The following is a 20,527-nucleotide window of genomic DNA, read 5'->3' as shown; positions in this document are numbered from 1 at the left end:
CCAAATTGCTGCTCTCTTTGTAGGCAAGCAAGGCTTTGTTGCAACTGCAATTCTTACTTCTTCTTGAAATGTAGGGACGACAGTACATTCCATCACATCCATCTAGTGTACACAGGTAGGTCCATTGTGGCGGGCAGGTGAGCGGGCGGGCTGCTTTATTGGCTGTTTGCTGTTCCCCTACTCCACTCCACTATTTGACTGTTGTGCTGCATCAATCAATCAATCAATCAATCAATCAATCAATCAATCAATCAATCAATCAATCAATCAGTGGCTGGCTCAGGTGCAGCTCTTTAACTTACCTAAAAGGGAGGGCGGAGAGAAGACAAGGAAGGTGAATGAGGTGTTCCAATGTGAAATGCCGGAAACACAGAAACACAGACGACACACAACAAGAGGTGGCAATCTATTCATTAATTGCATTTAATCAATGAGCTCATTATCACTCATGCATTGTCCAACAGGTGTTGAAATAATGGGATTAAAAGGGGAGATCCCTTCAGAAAGACAGAAACAATAGCAAAGACAAAAAACACTTTTGGAATCTGCTTTTAGTCAACACATAAGGAAAGGGTGCACCGGTCCTGGAAATACTGCAATACCAGGTCAATGCGTGGAGTGGACAGAGCAAGCTCTATTTCCATCTCCCTGTTCTAAAAATCCATTTAATATATGGTCCCCAGATAGGGGACGTATCAGATATTAAACTGATAAGAACAGATACTACACTTGATCTTAGCCAAAAGGCCGAGAAGCGATAACCCGAACGGGCCGCGCGTTGCCCGAGCCTGCCCGATACTGCTGTTCAGCCCTTGCAGCGATTCAGCCTACTTCTAGGCAATTCCATGGGGCCCTGCAGGCTCACACACTCACAGCTACACGGGAGGTGAATAAAGGCCGGAGAGGAAGCCAGACAGGATTTGCTTCTTTTGCTTGCACCACAATGCAGTGCTGAAAGAGGAGGAATCTACATAAAAACGCCTTCCTGGCAACGCCCAAATGCCCTGCTGCCATGCAGATAAACACTGGCAGCGGCAGCAAGTGCATGCCCACAGCCACCCCTTGTTCCTTCACACCTTGTATCAGCTGTAATCCAGTCCAGTCCAGTGCTGCCTGCTGAGCAGCACTGACCAACACTGCCTGGGCCCAGGCTTTTATCTCTGAGGCCCCATTATGATGTCAGAAAGCTGGCTCTGGAATCCTGAGGGCTCCACTATGACACGTGCAAAGTTCCGTCTGAACTTTATATAAGACGGTGAGGCTCAGTCAGTCACTCAGTGTTGCCTGAGAGGGCAACACTGCAACAGCCGGCCGCCAGGCTGTCTTTTTTTTGCACAGCTAGTTGCCTCCAGGAGGCCACAAGAGGGAGACAAGGGACTGCAAAATGGAACTTTACAGACAACTTCTCCTTGCTCCTACAACCTCCATCCTTGCACAGTTTGTTATTCTTCTAGGTAACATAGTAACAAATCCAAATTGCTGCTCTCTTTGTAGGCAAGCAAGGCTTTGTTGCAACTGCAATTCTTACTTCTTCTTGAAATGTAGGGACGACAGTACATTCCATCACATCCATCTAGTGTACACAGGTAGGTCCATTGTGGCGGGCAGGCGAGCGGGCGGGCTGCTTTATTGGCTGTTTGCTGTTCCCCTACTCCACTCCACTATTTGACTGTTGTGCTGCATCAATCAATCAATCAATCAATCAATCAATCAATCAATCAATCAATCAATCAATCAGTGGCTGGCTCAGGTGCAGCTCTTTAACTTACCTAAAAGGGAGGGCGGAGAGAAGACAAGGAAGGTGAATGAGGTGTTCCAATGTGAAATGCCGGAAACACAGAAACACAGACGACACACAACAAGAGGTGGCAATCTATTCATTAATTGCATTTAATCAATGAGCTCATTATCACTCATGCATTGTCCAACAGGTGTTGAAATAATGGGATTAAAAGGGGAGATCCCTTCAGAAAGACAGAAACAATAGCAAAGACAAAAAACACTTTTGGAATCTGCTTTTAGTCAACACATAAGGAAAGGGTGCACCGGTCCTGGAAATACTGCAATACCAGGTCAATGCGTGGAGTGGACAGAGCAAGCTCTATTTCCATCTCCCTGTTCTAAAAATCCATTTAATATATGGTCCCCAGATAGGGGACGTATCAGATATTAAACTGATAAGAACAGATACTACACTTGATCTTAGCCAAAAGGCCGAGAAGCGATAACCCGAACGGGCCGCGCGTTGCCCGAGCCTGCCCGATACTGCTGTTCAGCCCTTGCAGCGATTCAGCCTACTTCTAGGCAATTCCATGGGGCCCTGCAGGCTCACACACTCACAGCTACACGGGAGGTGAATAAAGGCCGGAGAGGAAGCCAGACAGGATTTGCTTCTTTTGCTTGCACCACAATGCAGTGCTGAAAGAGGAGGAATCTACATAAAAACGCCTTCCTGGCAACGCCCAAATGCCCTGCTGCCATGCAGATAAACACTGGCAGCGGCAGCAAGTGCATGCCCACAGCCACCCCTTGTTCCTTCACACCTTGTATCAGCTGTAATCCAGTCCAGTCCAGTGCTGCCTGCTGAGCAGCACTGACCAACACTGCCTGGGCCCAGGCTTTTATCTCTGAGGCCCCATTATGATGTCAGAAAGCTGGCTCTGGAATCCTGAGGGCTCCACTATGACACGTGCAAAGTTCCGTCTGAACTTTATATAAGACGGTGAGGCTCAGTCAGTCACTCAGTGTTGCCTGAGAGGGCAACACTGCAACAGCCGGCCGCCAGGCTGTCTTTTTTTTGCACAGCTAGTTGCCTCCAGGAGGCCACAAGAGGGAGACAAGGGACTGCAAAATGGAAAATAGGCATCCACCAACTTTACAGACAACTTCTCCTTGCTCCTACAACCTCCATCCTTGCACAGTTTGTTATTCTTCTAGGTAACATAGTAACAAATCCAAATTGCTGCTCTCTTTGTAGGCAAGCAAGGCTTTGTTGCAACTGCAATTCTTACTTCTTCTTGAAATGTAGGGACGACAGTACATTCCATCACATCCATCTAGTGTACACAGGTAGGTCCATTGTGGCGGGCAGGCGAGCGGGCGGGCTGCTTTATTGGCTGTTTGCTGTTCCCCTACTCCACTCCACTATTTGACTGTTGTGCTGCATCAATCAATCAATCAATCAATCAATCAATCAATCAATCAATCAATCAGTGGCTGGCTCAGGTGCAGCTCTTTAACTTACCTAAAAGGGAGGGCGGAGAGAAGACAAGGAAGGTGAATGAGGTGTTCCAATGTGAAATGCCGGAAACACAGAAACACAGACGACACACAACAAGAGGTGGCAATCTATTCATTAATTGCATTTAATCAATGAGCTCATTATCACTCATGCATTGTCCAACAGGTGTTGAAATAATGGGATTAAAAGGGGAGATCCCTTCAGAAAGACAGAAACAATAGCAAAGACAAAAAACACTTTTGGAATCTGCTTTTAGTCAACACATAAGGAAAGGGTGCACCGGTCCTGGAAATACTGCAATACCAGGTGGAGTGGACAGAGCAAGCTCTATTTCCATCTCCCTGTTCTAAAAATCCATTTAATATATGGTCCCCAGATAGGGGACGTATCAGATATTAAACTGATAAGAACAGATACTACACTTGATCTTAGCCAAAAGGCCGAGAAGCGATAACCCGAACGGGCCGCGCGTTGCCCGAGCCTGCCCGATACTGCTGTTCAGCCCTTGCAGCGATTCAGCCTACTTCTAGGCAATTCCATGGGGCCCTGCAGGCTCACACACTCACAGCTACACGGGAGGTGAATAAAGGCCGGAGAGGAAGCCAGACAGGATTTGCTTCTTTTGCTTGCACCACAATGCAGTGCTGAAAGAGGAGGAATCTACATAAAAACGCCTTCCTGGCAACGCCCAAATGCCCTGCTGCCATGCAGATAAACACTGGCAGCGGCAGCAAGTGCATGCCCACAGCCACCCCTTGTTCCTTCACACCTTGTATCAGCTGTAATCCAGTCCAGTCCAGTGCTGCCTGCTGAGCAGCACTGACCAACACTGCCTGGGCCCAGGCTTTTATCTCTGAGGCCCCATTATGATGTCAGAAAGCTGGCTCTGGAATCCTGAGGGCTCCACTATGACACGTGCAAAGTTCCGTCTGAACTTTATATAAGACGGTGAGGCTCAGTCAGTCACTCAGTGTTGCCTGAGAGGGCAACACTGCAACAGCCGGCCGCCAGGCTGTCTTTTTTTTGCACAGCTAGTTGCCTCCAGGAGGCCACAAGAGGGAGACAAGGGACTGCAAAATGGAAAATAGGCATCCACCAACTTTACAGACAACTTCTCCTTGCTCCTACAACCTCCATCCTTGCACAGTTTGTTATTCTTCTAGGTAACATAGTAACAAATCCAAATTGCTGCTCTCTTTGTAGGCAAGCAAGGCTTTGTTGCAACTGCAATTCTTACTTCTTCTTGAAATGTAGGGACGACAGTACATTCCATCACATCCATCTAGTGTACACAGGTAGGTCCATTGTGGCGGGCAGGCGAGCGGGCGGGCTGCTTTATTGGCTGTTTGCTGTTCCCCTACTCCACTCCACTATTTGACTGTTGTGCTGCATCAATCAATCAATCAATCAATCAATCAATCAATCAATCAATCAATCAATCAATCAATCAGTGGCTGGCTCAGGTGCAGCTCTTTAACTTACCTAAAAGGGAGGGCGGAGAGAAGACAAGGAAGGTGAATGAGGTGTTCCAATGTGAAATGCCGGAAACACAGAAACACAGACGACACACAACAAGAGGTGGCAATCTATTCATTAATTGCATTTAATCAATGAGCTCATTATCACTCATGCATTGTCCAACAGGTGTTGAAATAATGGGATTAAAAGGGGAGATCCCTTCAGAAAGACAGAAACAATAGCAAAGACAAAAAACACTTTTGGAATCTGCTTTTAGTCAACACATAAGGAAAGGGTGCACCGGTCCTGGAAATACTGCAATACCAGGTCAATGCGTGGAGTGGACAGAGCAAGCTCTATTTCCATCTCCCTGTTCTAAAAATCCATTTAATATATGGTCCCCAGATAGGGGACGTATCAGATATTAAACTGATAAGAACAGATACTACACTTGATCTTAGCCAAAAGGCCGAGAAGCGATAACCCGAACGGGCCGCGCGTTGCCCGAGCCTGCCCGATACTGCTGTTCAGCCCTTGCAGCGATTCAGCCTACTTCTAGGCAATTCCATGGGGCCCTGCAGGCTCACACACTCACAGCTACACGGGAGGTGAATAAAGGCCGGAGAGGAAGCCAGACAGGATTTGCTTCTTTTGCTTGCACCACAATGCAGTGCTGAAAGAGGAGGAATCTACATAAAAACGCCTTCCTGGCAACGCCCAAATGCCCTGCTGCCATGCAGATAAACACTGGCAGCGGCAGCAAGTGCATGCCCACAGCCACCCCTTGTTCCTTCACACCTTGTATCAGCTGTAATCCAGTCCAGTCCAGTGCTGCCTGCTGAGCAGCACTGACCAACACTGCCTGGGCCCAGGCTTTTATCTCTGAGGCCCCATTATGATGTCAGAAAGCTGGCTCTGGAATCCTGAGGGCTCCACTATGACACGTGCAAAGTTCCGTCTGAACTTTATATAAGACGGTGAGGCTCAGTCAGTCACTCAGTGTTGCCTGAGAGGGCAACACTGCAACAGCCGGCCGCCAGGCTGTCTTTTTTTTGCACAGCTAGTTGCCTCCAGGAGGCCACAAGAGGGAGACAAGGGACTGCAAAATGGAAAATAGGCATCCACCAACTTTACAGACAACTTCTCCTTGCTCCTACAACCTCCATCCTTGCACAGTTTGTTATTCTTCTAGGTAACATAGTAACAAATCCAAATTGCTGCTCTCTTTGTAGGCAAGCAAGGCTTTGTTGCAACTGCAATTCTTACTTCTTCTTGAAATGTAGGGACGACAGTACATTCCATCACATCCATCTAGTGTACACAGGTAGGTCCATTGTGGCGGGCAGGCGAGCGGGCGGGCTGCTTTATTGGCTGTTTGCTGTTCCCCTACTCCACTCCACTATTTGACTGTTGTGCTGCATCAATCAATCAATCAATCAATCAATCAATCAATCAATCAATCAATCAATCAATCAATCAATCAGTGGCTGGCTCAGGTGCAGCTCTTTAACTTACCTAAAAGGGAGGGCGGAGAGAAGACAAGGAAGGTGAATGAGGTGTTCCAATGTGAAATGCCGGAAACACAGAAACACAGACGACACACAACAAGAGGTGGCAATCTATTCATTAATTGCATTTAATCAATGAGCTCATTATCACTCATGCATTGTCCAACAGGTGTTGAAATAATGGGATTAAAAGGGGAGATCCCTTCAGAAAGACAGAAACAATAGCAAAGACAAAAAACACTTTTGGAATCTGCTTTTAGTCAACACATAAGTAAAGGGTGCACCGGTCCTGGAAATACTGCAATACCAGGTCAATGCGTGGAGTGGACAGAGCAAGCTCTATTTCCATCTCCCTGTTCTAAAAATCCATTTAATATATGGTCCCCAGATAGGGGACGTATCAGATATTAAACTGATAAGAACAGATACTACACTTGATCTTAGCCAAAAGGCCGAGAAGCGATAACCCGAACGGGCCGCGCGTTGCCCGAGCCTGCCCGATACTGCTGTTCAGCCCTTGCAGCGATTCAGCCTACTTCTAGGCAATTCCATGGGGCCCTGCAGGCTCACACACTCACAGCTACACGGGAGGTGAATAAAGGCCGGAGAGGAAGCCAGACAGGATTTGCTTCTTTTGCTTGCACCACAATGCAGTGCTGAAAGAGGAGGAATCTACATAAAAACGCCTTCCTGGCAACGCCCAAATGCCCTGCTGCCATGCAGATAAACACTGGCAGCGGCAGCAAGTGCATGCCCACAGCCACCCCTTGTTCCTTCACACCTTGTATCAGCTGTAATCCAGTCCAGTCCAGTGCTGCCTGCTGAGCAGCACTGACCAACACTGCCTGGGCCCAGGCTTTTATCTCTGAGGCCCCATTATGATGTCAGAAAGCTGGCTCTGGAATCCTGAGGGCTCCACTATGACACGTGCAAAGTTCCGTCTGAACTTTATATAAGACGGTGAGGCTCAGTCAGTCACTCAGTGTTGCCTGAGAGGGCAACACTGCAACAGCCGGCCGCCAGGCTGTCTTTTTTTTGCACAGCTAGTTGCCTCCAGGAGGCCACAAGAGGGAGACAAGGGACTGCAAAATGGAAAATAGGCATCCACCAACTTTACAGACAACTTCTCCTTGCTCCTACAACCTCCATCCTTGCACAGTTTGTTATTCTTCTAGGTAACATAGTAACAAATCCAAATTGCTGCTCTCTTTGTAGGCAAGCAAGGCTTTGTTGCAACTGCAATTCTTACTTCTTCTTGAAATGTAGGGACGACAGTACATTCCATCACATCCATCTAGTGTACACAGGTAGGTCCATTGTGGCGGGCAGGCGAGCGGGCGGGCTGCTTTATTGGCTGTTTGCTGTTCCCCTACTCCACTCCACTATTTGACTGTTGTGCTGCATCAATCAATCAATCAATCAATCAATCAATCAATCAATCAATCAATCAATCAATCAGTGGCTGGCTCAGGTGCAGCTCTTTAACTTACCTAAAAGGGAGGGCGGAGAGAAGACAAGGAAGGTGAATGAGGTGTTCCAATGTGAAATGCCGGAAACACAGAAACACAGACGACACACAACAAGAGGTGGCAATCTATTCATTAATTGCATTTAATCAATGAGCTCATTATCACTCATGCATTGTCCAACAGGTGTTGAAATAATGGGATTAAAAGGGGAGATCCCTTCAGAAAGACAGAAACAATAGCAAAGACAAAAAACACTTTTGGAATCTGCTTTTAGTCAACACATAAGGAAAGGGTGCACCGGTCCTGGAAATACTGCAATACCAGGTCAATGCGTGGAGTGGACAGAGCAAGCTCTATTTCCATCTCCCTGTTCTAAAAATCCATTTAATATATGGTCCCCAGATAGGGGACGTATCAGATATTAAACTGATAAGAACAGATACTACACTTGATCTTAGCCAAAAGGCCGAGAAACGATAACCCGAACGGGCCGCGCGTTGCCCGAGCCTGCCCGATACTGCTGTTCAGCCCTTGCAGCGATTCAGCCTACTTCTAGGCAATTCCATGGGGCCCTGCAGGCTCACACACTCACAGCTACACGGGAGGTGAATAAAGGCCGGAGAGGAAGCCAGACAGGATTTGCTTCTTTTGCTTGCACCACAATGCAGTGCTGAAAGAGGAGGAATCTACATAAAAACGCCTTCCTGGCAACGCCCAAATGCCCTGCTGCCATGCAGATAAACACTGGCAGCGGCAGCAAGTGCATGCCCACAGCCACCCCTTGTTCCTTCACACCTTGTATCAGCTGTAATCCAGTCCAGTCCAGTGCTGCCTGCTGAGCAGCACTGACCAACACTGCCTGGGCCCAGGCTTTTATCTCTGAGGCCCCATTATGATGTCAGAAAGCTGGCTCTGGAATCCTGAGGGCTCCACTATGACACGTGCAAAGTTCCGTCTGAACTTTATATAAGACGGTGAGGCTCAGTCAGTCACTCAGTGTTGCCTGAGAGGGCAACACTGCAACAGCCGGCCGCCAGGCTGTCTTTTTTTTGCACAGCTAGTTGCCTCCAGGAGGCCACAAGAGGGAGACAAGGGACTGCAAAATGGAAAATAGGCATCCACCAACTTTACAGACAACTTCTCCTTGCTCCTACAACCTCCATCCTTGCACAGTTTGTTATTCTTCTAGGTAACATAGTAACAAATCCAAATTGCTGCTCTCTTTGTAGGCAAGCAAGGCTTTGTTGCAACTGCAATTCTTACTTCTTCTTGAAATGTAGGGACGACAGTACATTCCATCACATCCATCTAGTGTACACAGGTAGGTCCATTGTGGCGGGCAGGCGAGCGGGCGGGCTGCTTTATTGGCTGTTTGCTGTTCCCCTACTCCACTCCACTATTTGACTGTTGTGCTGCATCAATCAATCAATCAATCAATCAATCAATCAATCAATCAATCAATCAGTGGCTGGCTCAGGTGCAGCTCTTTAACTTACCTAAAAGGGAGGGCGGAGAGAAGACAAGGAAGGTGAATGAGGTGTTCCAATGTGAAATGCCGGAAACACAGAAACACAGACGACACACAACAAGAGGTGGCAATCTATTCATTAATTGCATTTAATCAATGAGCTCATTATCACTCATGCATTGTCCAACAGGTGTTGAAATAATGGGATTAAAAGGGGAGATCCCTTCAGAAAGACAGAAACAATAGCAAAGACAAAAAACACTTTTGGAATCTGCTTTTAGTCAACACATAAGGAAAGGGTGCACCGGTCCTGGAAATACTGCAATACCAGGTCAATGCGTGGAGTGGACAGAGCAAGCTCTATTTCCATCTCCCTGTTCTAAAAATCCATTTAATATATGGTCCCCAGATAGGGGACGTATCAGATATTAAACTGATAAGAACAGATACTACACTTGATCTTAGCCAAAAGGCCGAGAAACGATAACCCGAACGGGCCGCGCGTTGCCCGAGCCTGCCCGATACTGCTGTTCAGCCCTTGCAGCGATTCAGCCTACTTCTAGGCAATTCCATGGGGCCCTGCAGGCTCACACACTCACAGCTACACGGGAGGTGAATAAAGGCCGGAGAGGAAGCCAGACAGGATTTGCTTCTTTTGCTTGCACCACAATGCAGTGCTGAAAGAGGAGGAATCTACATAAAAACGCCTTCCTGGCAACGCCCAAATGCCCTGCTGCCATGCAGATAAACACTGGCAGCGGCAGCAAGTGCATGCCCACAGCCACCCCTTGTTCCTTCACACCTTGTATCAGCTGTAATCCAGTCCAGTCCAGTGCTGCCTGCTGAGCAGCACTGACCAACACTGCCTGGGCCCAGGCTTTTATCTCTGAGGCCCCATTATGATGTCAGAAAGCTGGCTCTGGAATCCTGAGGGCTCCACTATGACACGTGCAAAGTTCCGTCTGAACTTTATATAAGACGGTGAGGCTCAGTCAGTCACTCAGTGTTGCCTGAGAGGGCAACACTGCAACAGCCGGCCGCCAGGCTGTCTTTTTTTTGCACAGCTAGTTGCCTCCAGGAGGCCACAAGAGGGAGACAAGGGACTGCAAAATGGAAAATAGGCATCCACCAACTTTACAGACAACTTCTCCTTGCTCCTACAACCTCCATCCTTGCACAGTTTGTTATTCTTCTAGGTAACATAGTAACAAATCCAAATTGCTGCTCTCTTTGTAGGCAAGCAAGGCTTTGTTGCAACTGCAATTCTTACTTCTTCTTGAAATGTAGGGACGACAGTACATTCCATCACATCCATCTAGTGTACACAGGTAGGTCCATTGTGGCGGGCAGGCGAGCGGGCGGGCTGCTTTATTGGCTGTTTGCTGTTCCCCTACTCCACTCCACTATTTGACTGTTGTGCTGCATCAATCAATCAATCAATCAATCAATCAATCAATCAATCAATCAGTGGCTGGCTCAGGTGCAGCTCTTTAACTTACCTAAAAGGGAGGGCGGAGAGAAGACAAGGAAGGTGAATGAGGTGTTCCAATGTGAAATGCCGGAAACACAGAAACACAGACGACACACAACAAGAGGTGGCAATCTATTCATTAATTGCATTTAATCAATGAGCTCATTATCACTCATGCATTGTCCAACAGGTGTTGAAATAATGGGATTAAAAGGGGAGATCCCTTCAGAAAGACAGAAACAATAGCAAAGACAAAAAACACTTTTGGAATCTGCTTTTAGTCAACACATAAGGAAAGGGTGCACCGGTCCTGGAAATACTGCAATACCAGGTCAATGCGTGGAGTGGACAGAGCAAGCTCTATTTCCATCTCCCTGTTCTAAAAATCCATTTAATATATGGTCCCCAGATAGGGGACGTATCAGATATTAAACTGATAAGAACAGATACTACACTTGATCTTAGCCAAAAGGCCGAGAAGCGATAACCCGAACGGGCCGCGCGTTGCCCGAGCCTGCCCGATACTGCTGTTCAGCCCTTGCAGCGATTCAGCCTACTTCTAGGCAATTCCATGGGGCCCTGCAGGCTCACACACTCACAGCTACACGGGAGGTGAATAAAGGCCGGAGAGGAAGCCAGACAGGATTTGCTTCTTTTGCTTGCACCACAATGCAGTGCTGAAAGAGGAGGAATCTACATAAAAACGCCTTCCTGGCAACGCCCAAATGCCCTGCTGCCATGCAGATAAACACTGGCAGCGGCAGCAAGTGCATGCCCACAGCCACCCCTTGTTCCTTCACACCTTGTATCAGCTGTAATCCAGTCCAGTCCAGTGCTGCCTGCTGAGCAGCACTGACCAACACTGCCTGGGCCCAGGCTTTTATCTCTGAGGCCCCATTATGATGTCAGAAAGCTGGCTCTGGAATCCTGAGGGCTCCACTATGACACGTGCAAAGTTCCGTCTGAACTTTATATAAGACGGTGAGGCTCAGTCAGTCACTCAGTGTTGCCTGAGAGGGCAACACTGCAACAGCCGGCCGCCAGGCTGTCTTTTTTTTGCACAGCTAGTTGCCTCCAGGAGGCCACAAGAGGGAGACAAGGGACTGCAAAATGGAAAATAGGCATCCACCAACTTTACAGACAACTTCTCCTTGCTCCTACAACCTCCATCCTTGCACAGTTTGTTATTCTTCTAGGTAACATAGTAACAAATCCAAATTGCTGCTCTCTTTGTAGGCAAGCAAGGCTTTGTTGCAACTGCAATTCTTACTTCTTCTTGAAATGTAGGGACGACAGTACATTCCATCACATCCATCTAGTGTACACAGGTAGGTCCATTGTGGCGGGCAGGCGAGCGGGCGGGCTGCTTTATTGGCTGTTTGCTGTTCCCCTACTCCACTCCACTATTTGACTGTTGTGCTGCATCAATCAATCAATCAATCAATCAATCAATCAATCAATCAATCAATCAATCAATCAATCAATCAGTGGCTGGCTCAGGTGCAGCTCTTTAACTTACCTAAAAGGGAGGGCGGAGAGAAGACAAGGAAGGTGAATGAGGTGTTCCAATGTGAAATGCCGGAAACACAGAAACACAGACGACACACAACAAGAGGTGGCAATCTATTCATTAATTGCATTTAATCAATGAGCTCATTATCACTCATGCATTGTCCAACAGGTGTTGAAATAATGGGATTAAAAGGGGAGATCCCTTCAGAAAGACAGAAACAATAGCAAAGACAAAAAACACTTTTGGAATCTGCTTTTAGTCAACACATAAGGAAAGGGTGCACCGGTCCTGGAAATACTGCAATACCAGGTCAATGCGTGGAGTGGACAGAGCAAGCTCTATTTCCATCTCCCTGTTCTAAAAATCCATTTAATATATGGTCCCCAGATAGGGGACGTATCAGATATTAAACTGATAAGAACAGATACTACACTTGATCTTAGCCAAAAGGCCGAGAAGCGATAACCCGAACGGGCCGCGCGTTGCCCGAGCCTGCCCGATACTGCTGTTCAGCCCTTGCAGCGATTCAGCCTACTTCTAGGCAATTCCATGGGGCCCTGCAGGCTCACACACTCACAGCTACACGGGAGGTGAATAAAGGCCGGAGAGGAAGCCAGACAGGATTTGCTTCTTTTGCTTGCACCACAATGCAGTGCTGAAAGAGGAGGAATCTACATAAAAACGCCTTCCTGGCAACGCCCAAATGCCCTGCTGCCATGCAGATAAACACTGGCAGCGGCAGCAAGTGCATGCCCACAGCCACCCCTTGTTCCTTCACACCTTGTATCAGCTGTAATCCAGTCCAGTCCAGTGCTGCCTGCTGAGCAGCACTGACCAACACTGCCTGGGCCCAGGCTTTTATCTCTGAGGCCCCATTATGATGTCAGAAAGCTGGCTCTGGAATCCTGAGGGCTCCACTATGACACGTGCAAAGTTCCGTCTGAACTTTATATAAGACGGTGAGGCTCAGTCAGTCACTCAGTGTTGCCTGAGAGGGCAACACTGCAACAGCCGGCCGCCAGGCTGTCTTTTTTTTGCACAGCTAGTTGCCTCCAGGAGGCCACAAGAGGGAGACAAGGGACTGCAAAATGGAAAATAGGCATCCACCAACTTTACAGACAACTTCTCCTTGCTCCTACAACCTCCATCCTTGCACAGTTTGTTATTCTTCTAGGTAACATAGTAACAAATCCAAATTGCTGCTCTCTTTGTAGGCAAGCAAGGCTTTGTTGCAACTGCAATTCTTACTTCTTCTTGAAATGTAGGGACGACAGTACATTCCATCACATCCATCTAGTGTACACAGGTAGGTCCATTGTGGCGGGCAGGCGAGCGGGCGGGCTGCTTTATTGGCTGTTTGCTGTTCCCCTACTCCACTCCACTATTTGACTGTTGTGCTGCATCAATCAATCAATCAATCAATCAATCAATCAATCAGTGGCTGGCTCAGGTGCAGCTCTTTAACTTACCTAAAAGGGAGGGCGGAGAGAAGACAAGGAAGGTGAATGAGGTGTTCCAATGTGAAATGCCGGAAACACAGAAACACAGACGACACACAACAAGAGGTGGCAATCTATTCATTAATTGCATTTAATCAATGAGCTCATTATCACTCATGCATTGTCCAACAGGTGTTGAAATAATGGGATTAAAAGGGGAGATCCCTTCAGAAAGACAGAAACAATAGCAAAGACAAAAAACACTTTTGGAATCTGCTTTTAGTCAACACATAAGGAAAGGGTGCACCGGTCCTGGAAATACTGCAATACCAGGTCAATGCGTGGAGTGGACAGAGCAAGCTCTATTTCCATCTCCCTGTTCTAAAAATCCATTTAATATATGGTCCCCAGATAGGGGACGTATCAGATATTAAACTGATAAGAACAGATACTACACTTGATCTTAGCCAAAAGGCCGAGAAGCGATAACCCGAACGGGCCGCGCGTTGCCCGAGCCTGCCCGATACTGCTGTTCAGCCCTTGCAGCGATTCAGCCTACTTCTAGGCAATTCCATGGGGCCCTGCAGGCTCACACACTCACAGCTACACGGGAGGTGAATAAAGGCCGGAGAGGAAGCCAGACAGGATTTGCTTCTTTTGCTTGCACCACAATGCAGTGCTGAAAGAGGAGGAATCTACATAAAAACGCCTTCCTGGCAACGCCCAAATGCCCTGCTGCCATGCAGATAAACACTGGCAGCGGCAGCAAGTGCATGCCCACAGCCACCCCTTGTTCCTTCACACCTTGTATCAGCTGTAATCCAGTCCAGTCCAGTGCTGCCTGCTGAGCAGCACTGACCAACACTGCCTGGGCCCAGGCTTTTATCTCTGAGGCCCCATTATGATGTCAGAAAGCTGGCTCTGGAATCCTGAGGGCTCCACTATGACACGTGCAAAGTTCCGTCTGAACTTTATATAAGACGGTGAGGCTCAGTCAGTCACTCAGTGTTGCCTGAGAGGGCAACACTGCAACAGCCGGCCGCCAGGCTGTCTTTTTTTTGCACAGCTAGTTGCCTCCAGGAGGCCACAAGAGGGAGACAAGGGACTGCAAAATGGAAAATAGGCATCCACCAACTTTACAGACAACTTCTCCTTGCTCCTACAACCTCCATCCTTGCACAGTTTGTTATTCTTCTAGGTAACATAGTAACAAATCCAAATTGCTGCTCTCTTTGTAGGCAAGCAAGGCTTTGTTGCAACTGCAATTCTTACTTCTTCTTGAAATGTAGGGACGACAGTACATTCCATCACATCCATCTAGTGTACACAGGTAGGTCCATTGTGGCGGGCAGGCGAGCGGGCGGGCTGCTTTATTGGCTGTTTGCTGTTCCCCTACTCCACTCCACTATTTGACTGTTGTGCTGCATCAATCAATCAATCAATCAATCAATCAATCAATCAATCAATCAATCAGTGGCTGGCTCAGGTGCAGCTCTTTAACTTACCTAAAAGGGAGGGCGGAGAGAAGACAAGGAAGGTGAATGAGGTGTTCCAATGTGAAATGCCGGAAACACAGAAACACAGACGACACACAACAAGAGGTGGCAATCTATTCATTAATTGCATTTAATCAATGAGCTCATTATCACTCATGCATTGTCCAACAGGTGTTGAAATAATGGGATTAAAAGGGGAGATCCCTTCAGAAAGACAGAAACAATAGCAAAGACAAAAAACACTTTTGGAATCTGCTTTTAGTCAACACATAAGGAAAGGGTGCACCGGTCCTGGAAATACTGCAATACCAGGTCAATGCGTGGAGTGGACAGAGCAAGCTCTATTTCCATCTCCCTGTTCTAAAAATCCATTTAATATATGGTCCCCAGATAGGGGACGTATCAGATATTAAACTGATAAGAACAGATACTACACTTGATCTTAGCCAAAAGGCCGAGAAGCGATAACCCGAACGGGCCGCGCGTTGCCCGAGCCTGCCCGATACTGCTGTTCAGCCCTTGCAGCGATTCAGCCTACTTCTAGGCAATTCCATGGGGCCCTGCAGGCTCACACACTCACAGCTACACGGGAGGTGAATAAAGGCCGGAGAGGAAGCCAGACAGGATTTGCTTCTTTTGCTTGCACCACAATGCAGTGCTGAAAGAGGAGGAATCTACATAAAAACGCCTTCCTGGCAACGCCCAAATGCCCTGCTGCCATGCAGATAAACACTGGCAGCGGCAGCAAGTGCATGCCCACAGCCACCCCTTGTTCCTTCACACCTTGTATCAGCTGTAATCCAGTCCAGTCCAGTGCTGCCTGCTGAGCAGCACTGACCAACACTGCCTGGGCCCAGGCTTTTATCTCTGAGGCCCCATTATGATGTCAGAAAGCTGGCTCTGGAATCCTGAGGGCTCCACTATGACACGTGCAAAGTTCCGTCTGAACTTTATATAAGACGGTGAGGCTCAGTCAGTCACTCAGTGTTGCCTGAGAGGGCAACACTGCAACAGCCGGCCGCCAGGCTGTCTTTTTTTTGCACAGCTAGTTGCCTCCAGGAGGCCACAAGAGGGAGACAAGGGACTGCAAAATGGAAAATAGGCATCCACCAACTTTACAGACAACTTCTCCTTGCTCCTACAACCTCCATCCTTGCACAGTTTGTTATTCTTCTAGGTAACATAGTAACAAATCCAAATTGCTGCTCTCTTTGTAGGCAAGCAAGGCTTTGTTGCAACTGCAATTCTTACTTCTTCTTGAAATGTAGGGACGACAGTACATTCCATCACATCCATCTAGTGTACACAGGTAGGTCCATTGTGGCGGGCAGGCGAGCGGGCGGGCTGCTTTATTGGCTGTTTGCTGTTCCCCTACTCCACTCCACTATTTGACTGTTGTGCTGCATCAATCAATCAATCAATCAATCAATCAATCAATCAGTGGCTGGCTCAGGTGCAGCTCTTTAACTTACCTAAAAGGGAGGGCGGAGAGAAGACAAGGAAGGTGAATGAGGTGTTCCAATGTGAAATGCCGGAAACACAGAAACACAGACGACACACAACAAGAGGTGGCAATCTATGCATTAATTGCATTTAATCAATGAGCTCATTATCACTCATGCATTGTCCAACAGGTGTTGAAATAATGGGATTAAAAGGGGAGATCCCTTCAGAAAGACAGAAACAATAGCAAAGACAAAAAACACTTTTGGAATCTGCTTTTAGTCAACACATAAGGAAAGGGTGCACCGGTCCTGGAAATACTGCAATACCAGGTCAATGCGTGGAGTGGACAGAGCAAGCTCTATTTCCATCTCCCTGTTCTAAAAATCCATTTAATATATGGTCCCCAGATAGGGGACGTATCAGATATTAAACTGATAAGAACAGATACTACACTTGATCTTAGCCAAAAGGCCGAGAAGCGATAACCCGAACGGGCCGCGCGTTGCCCGAGCCTGCCCGATACTGCTGTTCAGCCCTTGCAGCGATTCAGCCTACTTCTAGGCAATTCCATGGGGCCCTGCAGGCTCACACACTCACAGCTACACGGGAGGTGAATAAAGGCCGGAGAGGAAGCCAGACAGGATTTGCTTCTTTTGCTTGCACCACAATGCAGTGCTGAAAGAGGAGGAATCTACATAAAAACGCCTTCCTGGCAACGCCCAAATGCCCTGCTGCCATGCAGATAAACACTGGCAGCGGCAGCAAGTGCATGCCCACAGCCACCCCTTGTTCCTTCACACCTTGTATCAGCTGTAATCCAGTCCAGTCCAGTGCTGCCTGCTGAGCAGCACTGACCAACACTGCCTGGGCCCAGGCTTTTATCTCTGAGGCCCCATTATGATGTCAGAAAGCTGGCTCTGGAATCCTGAGGGCTCCACTATGACACGTGCAAAGTTCCGTCTGAACTTTATATAAGACGGTGAGGCTCAGTCAGTCACTCAGTGTTGCCTGAGAGGGCAACACTGCAACAGCCGGCCGCCAGGCTGTCTTTTTTTTGCACAGCTAGTTGCCTCCAGGAGGCCACAAGAGGGAGACAAGGGACTGCAAAATGGAAAATAGGCATCCACCAACTTTACAGACAACTTCTCCTTGCTCCTACAACCTCCATCCTTGCACAGTTTGTTATTCTTCTAGGTAACATAGTAACAAATCCAAATTGCTGCTCTCTTTGTAGGCAAGCAAGGCTTTGTTGCAACTGCAATTCTTACTTCTTCTTGAAATGTAGGGACGACAGTACATTCCATCACATCCATCTAGTGTACACAGGTAGGTCCATTGTGGCGGGCAGGCGAGCGGGCGGGCTGCTTTATTGGCTGTTTGCTGTTCCCCTACTCCACTCCACTATTTGACTGTTGTGCTGCATCAATCAATCAATCAATCAATCAATCAATCAATCAATCAATCAGTGGCTGGCTCAGGTGCAGCTCTTTAACTTACCTAAAAGGGAGGGCGGAGAGAAGACAAGGAAGGTGAATGAGGTGTTCCAATGTGAAATGCCGGAAACACAGAAACACAGACGACACACAACAAGAGGTGGCAATCTATTCATTAATTGCATTTAATCAATGAGCTCATTATCACTCATGCATTGTCCAACAGGTGTTGAAATAATGGGATTAAAAGGGGAGATCCCTTCAGAAAGACAGAAACAATAGCAAAGACAAAAAACACTTTTGGAATCTGCTTTTAGTCAACACATAAGGAAAGGGTGCACCGGTCCTGGAAATACTGCAATACCAGGTCAATGCGTGGAGTGGACAGAGCAAGCTCTATTTCCATCTCCCTGTTCTAAAAATCCATTTAATATATGGTCCCCAGATAGGGGACGTATCAGATATTAAACTGATAAGAACAGATACTACACTTGATCTTAGCCAAAAGGCCGAGAAGCGATAACCCGAACGGGCCGCGCGTTGCCCGAGCCTGCCCGATACTGCTGTTCAGCCCTTGCAGCGATTCAGCCTACTTCTAGGCAATTCCATGGGGCCCTGCAGGCTCACACACTCACAGCTACACGGGAGGTGAATAAAGGCCGGAGAGGAAGCCAGACAGGATTTGCTTCTTTTGCTTGCACCACAATGCAGTGCTGAAAGAGGAGGAATCTACATAAAAACGCCTTCCTGGCAACGCCCAAATGCCCTGCTGCCATGCAGATAAACACTGGCAGCGGCAGCAAGTGCATGCCCACAGCCACCCCTTGTTCCTTCACACCTTGTATCAGCTGTAATCCAGTCCAGTCCAGTGCTGCCTGCTGAGCAGCACTGACCAACACTGCCTGGGCCCAGGCTTTTATCTCTGAGGCCCCATTATGATGTCAGAAAGCTGGCTCTGGAATCCTGAGGGCTCCACTATGACACGTGCAAAGTTCCGTCTGAACTTTATATAAGACGGTGAGGCTCAGTCAGTCACTCAGTGTTGCCTGAGAGGGCAACACTGCAACAGCCGGCCGCCAGGCTGTCTTTTTTTTGCACAGCTAGTTGCCTCCAGGAGGCCACAAGAGGGAGACAAGGGACTGCAAAATGGAAAATAGGCATCCACCAACTTTACAGACAACTTCTCCTTGCTCCTACAACCTCCATCCTTGCACAGTTTGTTATTCTTCTAGGTAACATAGTAACAAATCCAAATTGCTGCTCTCTTTGTAGGCAAGCAAGGCTTTGTTGCAACTGCAATTCTTAGGGTATGTTCACACGCTGAGAGGCAGTTACGTGTGAAAAGACAGACTGTTAACAGCTGCCTCGTTTCACACGTAAAAGCTCCTCCTCGTAATTTACGAGGCGTCTGAGACGCTCGTAAACCTTGAGCCGTGCTTCATTGATTTTAATGAAGAACGGCTCAAATTACGTGGCAAAGAAGTGCCCTGCACTTCTTTGCCGAGGCAGTAAATTTACGGGTCGTCGTTTGACAGCTGTCAAACGACGACTCGTAAATAACAGGTCGTCTGCACAGTACGTCGGCAAACCCATTCAAATGAATGGGCAGATGTTTGCCGACGTATTGTAGCCATATTTTCAGACGTAAAACGAGGCATAATACGCCTCGTATACGTCTGAAATTTGGCCGTGTGAACATACCCTTACTTCTTCTTGAAATGTAGGGACGACAGTACATTCCATCACATCCATCTAGTGTACACAGGTAGGTCCATTGTGGCGGGCAGGCGAGCGGGCGGGCTGCTTTATTGGCTGTTTGCTGTTCCCCTACTCCACTCCACTATTTGACTGTTGTGCTGCATCAATCAATCAATCAATCAATCAATCAATCAATCAATCAATCAGTGGCTGGCTCAGGTGCAGCTCTTTAACTTACCTAAAAGGGAGGGCGGAGAGAAGACAAGGAAGGTGAATGAGGTGTTCCAATGTGAAATGCCGGAAACACAGAAACACAGACGACACACAACAAGAGGTGGCAATCTATTCATTAATTGCATTTAATCAATGAGCTCATTATCACTCATGCATTGTCCAACAGGTGTTGAAATAATGGGATTAAAAGGGGAGATCCCTTCAGAAAGACAGAAACAATAGCAAAGACAAAAAACACTTTTGGAATCTGCTTTTAGTCAACACATAAGGAAAGGGTGCACCGGTCCTGGAAATACTGCAATACCAGGTCAATGCGTGGAGTGGACAGAGCAAGCTCTATTTCCATCTCCCTGTTCTAAAAATCCATTTAATATATGGTCCCCAGATAGGGGACGTATCAGATATTAAACTGATAAGAACAGATACTACACTTGATCTTAGCCAAAAGGCCGAGAAGCGATAACCCGAACGGGCCGCGCGTTGCCCGAGCCTGCCCGATACTGCTGTTCAGCCCTTGCAGCGATTCAGCCTACTTCTAGGCAATTCCATGGGGCCCTGCAGGCTCACACACTCACAGCTACACGGGAGGTGAATAAAGGCCGGAGAGGAAGCCAGACAGGATTTGCTTCTTTTGCTTGCACCACAATGCAGTG

The 20,527-nt window shown here is 47.7% G+C and overlaps 14 non-coding genes across 14 annotated transcripts; all 14 read right to left on the bottom strand.

Moving 5' to 3' along the window:
• Positions 1-568: 568 nt before the first annotated feature.
• On the bottom strand, positions 569-759 carry LOC142685614 (U2 spliceosomal RNA). The gene has a single exon (XR_012855078.1). It is a non-coding gene; the product is annotated as a U2 spliceosomal RNA (small nuclear RNA).
• A 1,276-nt stretch (positions 760-2,035) lies between these two features.
• Positions 2,036-2,226, bottom strand: LOC142685602 (U2 spliceosomal RNA). The gene has a single exon (XR_012855067.1). It is a non-coding gene; the product is annotated as a U2 spliceosomal RNA (small nuclear RNA).
• A 1,284-nt stretch (positions 2,227-3,510) lies between these two features.
• On the bottom strand, positions 3,511-3,693 carry LOC142685646 (U2 spliceosomal RNA). The gene has a single exon (XR_012855107.1). It is a non-coding gene; the product is annotated as a U2 spliceosomal RNA (small nuclear RNA).
• Positions 3,694-4,989: 1,296 nt separating this feature from the next.
• Positions 4,990-5,180, bottom strand: LOC142685590 (U2 spliceosomal RNA). The gene has a single exon (XR_012855056.1). It is a non-coding gene; the product is annotated as a U2 spliceosomal RNA (small nuclear RNA).
• A 1,300-nt stretch (positions 5,181-6,480) lies between these two features.
• Positions 6,481-6,671, bottom strand: LOC142685578 (U2 spliceosomal RNA). The gene has a single exon (XR_012855045.1). It is a non-coding gene; the product is annotated as a U2 spliceosomal RNA (small nuclear RNA).
• Positions 6,672-7,963: 1,292 nt separating this feature from the next.
• LOC142685630 (U2 spliceosomal RNA) lies at positions 7,964-8,154 on the bottom strand. Its single transcript, XR_012855092.1, has one exon. It is a non-coding gene; the product is annotated as a U2 spliceosomal RNA (small nuclear RNA).
• A 1,284-nt stretch (positions 8,155-9,438) lies between these two features.
• On the bottom strand, positions 9,439-9,629 carry LOC142685629 (U2 spliceosomal RNA). The gene has a single exon (XR_012855091.1). It is a non-coding gene; the product is annotated as a U2 spliceosomal RNA (small nuclear RNA).
• Positions 9,630-10,909: 1,280 nt separating this feature from the next.
• Positions 10,910-11,100, bottom strand: LOC142685566 (U2 spliceosomal RNA). The gene has a single exon (XR_012855034.1). It is a non-coding gene; the product is annotated as a U2 spliceosomal RNA (small nuclear RNA).
• A 1,300-nt stretch (positions 11,101-12,400) lies between these two features.
• Positions 12,401-12,591, bottom strand: LOC142685554 (U2 spliceosomal RNA). Its single transcript, XR_012855023.1, has one exon. It is a non-coding gene; the product is annotated as a U2 spliceosomal RNA (small nuclear RNA).
• Positions 12,592-13,863: 1,272 nt separating this feature from the next.
• Positions 13,864-14,054, bottom strand: LOC142685542 (U2 spliceosomal RNA). The gene has a single exon (XR_012855012.1). It is a non-coding gene; the product is annotated as a U2 spliceosomal RNA (small nuclear RNA).
• A 1,284-nt stretch (positions 14,055-15,338) lies between these two features.
• Positions 15,339-15,529, bottom strand: LOC142685530 (U2 spliceosomal RNA). The gene has a single exon (XR_012855001.1). It is a non-coding gene; the product is annotated as a U2 spliceosomal RNA (small nuclear RNA).
• Positions 15,530-16,801: 1,272 nt separating this feature from the next.
• Positions 16,802-16,992, bottom strand: LOC142685518 (U2 spliceosomal RNA). The gene has a single exon (XR_012854990.1). It is a non-coding gene; the product is annotated as a U2 spliceosomal RNA (small nuclear RNA).
• A 1,280-nt stretch (positions 16,993-18,272) lies between these two features.
• On the bottom strand, positions 18,273-18,463 carry LOC142685505 (U2 spliceosomal RNA). Its single transcript, XR_012854979.1, has one exon. It is a non-coding gene; the product is annotated as a U2 spliceosomal RNA (small nuclear RNA).
• A 1,681-nt stretch (positions 18,464-20,144) lies between these two features.
• On the bottom strand, positions 20,145-20,335 carry LOC142685491 (U2 spliceosomal RNA). The gene has a single exon (XR_012854967.1). It is a non-coding gene; the product is annotated as a U2 spliceosomal RNA (small nuclear RNA).
• Positions 20,336-20,527: the final 192 nt, after the last annotated feature.

Source organism: Rhinoderma darwinii (genome assembly GCF_050947455.1).
Source record: "Rhinoderma darwinii isolate aRhiDar2 chromosome 5 unlocalized genomic scaffold, aRhiDar2.hap1 SUPER_5_unloc_14, whole genome shotgun sequence".
In the NCBI taxonomy this organism is placed as follows: Eukaryota; Metazoa; Chordata; class Amphibia; order Anura; family Rhinodermatidae; genus Rhinoderma; species Rhinoderma darwinii.
Note: the sequence above shows the minus strand (reverse complement) of the source record. Positions and strands in the feature narration are given on the sequence as shown.